At 42.6% G+C, this 3,778-nt stretch overlaps 1 non-coding gene across 1 annotated transcript; it reads right to left on the bottom strand.

Annotated features, from left to right (window-relative positions):
- Positions 1 to 2,335: 2,335 nt before the first annotated feature.
- On the bottom strand, positions 2,336 to 2,439 carry LOC147004610 (U6 spliceosomal RNA). The gene has a single exon (XR_015047206.1). It is a non-coding gene; the product is annotated as a U6 spliceosomal RNA (small nuclear RNA).
- Positions 2,440 to 3,778: the final 1,339 nt, after the last annotated feature.

Below are 3,778 nucleotides of genomic sequence, written 5' to 3'. Positions count from 1 at the left end.
AAACGTATGCTCCTCTACTGTGCCTGATACTTCTTTTATTTTATAGGTGTTCTTTCAAAGTGTGTGTGTGTGTGTGTGTGTGTGTTTCAGCATGTAAAAATGACATTGTATTATGTTTCTCATTCTCCCATCAGTGCTGTTTATATCTGGCCCACTCTTTCTTTCTGCTATATGGCAGTCCATGATACACATATACTTTCTGGCATCTAGAGCCTCACCACCACAAACTGCACTGCATGCCTGTATTTGAACCTATAGGAGGATCTTTTTCTTTTTAAACATTTTGGGTGTCATTGTGTAGCTCAAAAGGACCATAAACTGTAGGACAAGTGCAGCGCTGTCACCAGACAAAAACTAAGAAGGCTGAGTGGATTCAGAAACCCTGGTAAATTCTCATATCTAAGAACCGTAGGTGTCCAGACTCAGTTCCAGTCCTAGAGCAGGTGACCATGACAACACACATGAGGATCTTGACAGCTAGTCACATAACACAGAGCACAGAGTTCTCCATGCTAATGAAGTATCTAGATGGGCCCTGAGGGTTTAGCCAATAAGCTTCCCTTCCTGGACATTTCTTCCTGCAAAAGGTATTTAATCTCTGGTCCACCCTGAGTAAGTGGTATGTACCTATTTTCCACAATGAACAATGAATAAGCAGTTTGGACAAGCAAAGTCTGTCTCTCTTATCAAGAACTGCCATGGGGGGAAGCATTTGTCACACAGAACTGCTTACCTAAGTCTCCTGCAGAAGACCCCTCTCTACCCTCCAGACATAGACACTCACCCCTGAGTTAAATCAGAGTTCCTCCTCCCCTCAGCCCTGGGATCATCACTGGACCACACTGGCCCCTTGCTCCTGACTCTGTGAGGTTCCAAGCAGCAACTGGACATCCTGGAGTCTGGGAATCCCTGACACCTTGGCCCCAGCTTGAGTCATTTCTCACCTGGACTGGGGCCTCCATCTTAGGCTGTGTTCTACTACCCCCACACCCCAGTGGTGGTGAAGATGGAATGTAGTCCCTTTTGTCTTGCCTAAGCAGCGTTCCCACACCCGAGTGGTGAGGCAGAACACTGACCAACAACAAACAAGCTCAGAATCTTCCTACATGACCTTCTCAAGTGCCAACATGACAATCATGTGCCACTCTGTCAGTCAATTGAATTAACTGCTTTGGGTTAGATCTCTGGCCCAAATCTCTCCTATCTACATGAGAGTTCAAGAGGCTCAGTCTCCCCCATGTACTTAACATATCCCTGTTTTCTAATTTTTTTGTTAACTTAACAGGAACAAAGTGATATTTTATAGTATTTTTGTTGCTTGTTTTTCTTTGCTGTTGTTTGTTTCTGAGCCAGGATGTCTTTTAGTCTGAGCTTGCCTTACATTTTCTATGTAGCCAAGATAGCCTCAAATCCCTGATTCTCGTGCCTTCATCATCTCTCAAGGCTAGCATCTAGCATTGCTGCTTTTTTCCAAGTTATTTTATTTTTATTGTGTGTTATGGTATGTGTGTGAGTGCATGCATGAGCACGAATATGTGTGTGTGTATGCTTGCTTGTTTGTTTGTTTGAGACAGAGGATTTTTCTTATATAGCCAGACTGACTTTAAATTCTTCCTTCCTTCCTTCCTTCCTTCCTTCCTTCCTTCCTTCCTTCCTTCCTTCCTTCCTTCCTTTCTTTCTTTCTTTCTTTCTTTCTTTCTTTCTTTCTTTCTTTCTTTCTTTCTTTCTTTCTTTCTTTCTTTCTCTTTCTGTCTTTCTTTCTTTCTTTCTTTCTTTCTTTCTTTCTTTCTTTCTTTCTCTCTTTCTTTCTTCTTTCTTTCTCTCTTAAGACAGAGGATAGTTTATTAAAAACCCGTCAGTGAAATGGACTGTTTGCATCTATGGCAAATCATTCATGTTTAAAGCATGAGTTAGTAACTGTTGAAAGTACATATTGCCACATACAAATGAACTGGTCAGATCATGACTTCCTATGTTGGAACAGAATAAACTTCCCTGTAAAAGCAGCACCTTTGTGACATTTAATTTAGTATTCTTCTCCTTCTTCCTCACTCTCTCCTTCAACAGAATCCACACCAACCTCCTCATAATCCTTCTCTAGGACATCCAGGTCCTCATGGGGCTCTGAGACCTGCCCTCCTCCATACCCTCACACACATATCAGTGCACAAAGGCATGCTTGGCAAACATCAGATCAAACTCATGATCTAGGCAAGCCCAGGCCTCAGTAATGGTTGTGCTGTACACAGCACGTACACAGGCCTCTGGACCTTGGCCAGGTCTCCACTAGGTACCACAGTAGCAGACAATTCATCCAGTAAGACATCAGTCTACAAAAAATATCAAATGCTTTGAGATTTTGCATGTCATCCTTGTGCAGGGACCATGCTAATCTCTGCATTGTTCAAATTTTAATATATGTGTTGCCAAAGTGAGTATGGCTTTAAACTCTTAATCCTCCTACCTCAGCCTCTGGATTACAGGCTCCTGACATAATACTTATATTATTTGCTTTTAAGTTTGGTTATCTGCTGTTAGGCAGGATTCTCGAGAAAGATAGAACTGATAGCAAATACATATTATCAAAGGGGATGTATTGGATTGGCTTACTGAGAGGAGTTATACAGTGCAACAGTGGCCATCTGCATGCAGAAGCCGAGGGTTAGATTTCTTTTTTTTTTTTAATTAGGTATTTTCTTCATTTACATTTCCAATGCTATCCCAAAAGTCCCCCAAACACCCCCCCCACTCCCACTTCTTGGCCCTGGCGTTCCCCTGTACTGAGGCATATAAAGTTTGCAAGACCAATGGGCCTCTCTTTCCACTGATGGCCGACTAGGTCATCTTCTGACACATATGCAGCTAGAGACACGAGCTCAGGGAGGGGGGGGATTGGTTAGTTCATAATGTTGTTCCACCTATAGGGTTGCAGATCCCTTTAGCTCCTTGGATACTTTCTCTAGCTCCTCCATTGGGGGCCCTGTGATCCATCCAATAGCTGACTGTGAGCATCCACTTCTGTGTTTGCTAGGCCCCAGCATAGCTTCGCAAGAGACAGCTATATCAGGGTCCTTTCAGCAAAATCTTGCTAGTGTGTGCAATGGTGTCAGCGTTTGGAGGCTGATTATGGGATGGATCCCCAGGTATGGCAGTCTCTAGATGGTCCATCCTTTACTCTCAGCTCCAATCTTTGTCTCTGTAACTCCTTCCATGGGTGTTTTGTTCCCAATTCTAAGAAGGAGCAAAGTGTCTACACTTTGGTCTTCGTTCTTCTTGAGTTTCATGTGTTTTGCAAATTGTATCTTGTATCTTGGGTATTCTAAGTTTCTGGGGAAATGTAGAAAGCTTTCAAAGTTCCAATTCAATGCCAAAATCTCAGACATTTCCATGTGAGTTACTGATAGTGAATCCATTTTGAAGGACCAAAGAAGCTAGGATGTGAAATTGGCTGGCTGTGTGTATATGCAGACAGATTCAGTTATTCAGAACAGAAATAGACTTGCTGGATCACCTGCCTCTGTGACTCTTGCCCTCTTTATCCAGAAAGTTTGTCCACTCAACATTCCCACCCTCTTTAGAGTAGGTCCTTTATCCTCACTATCCTTAGATGCAATCCTTGGGAATACTTCCACAAACACAAAAATAGGTCTCACTAGACCTAGATGTACCTTAAACCCGTCAAGGACACGACTCAGACCAACTATCACACCTGTGCATATTTCAGAAAAAGATTCATTTATTCTTATTTTATGTGTATGAGTGTTTGCCTGCATGCATG

The sequence above is a fragment of the Mus caroli genome, unplaced genomic scaffold (assembly GCF_978045245.1).
Source record: "Mus caroli unplaced genomic scaffold, Mus_caroli_1 scaffold_5, whole genome shotgun sequence".
Lineage (NCBI taxonomy): Eukaryota > Metazoa > Chordata > Mammalia > Rodentia > Muridae > Mus > Mus caroli.
Note: the sequence above shows the minus strand (reverse complement) of the source record. Positions and strands in the feature narration are given on the sequence as shown.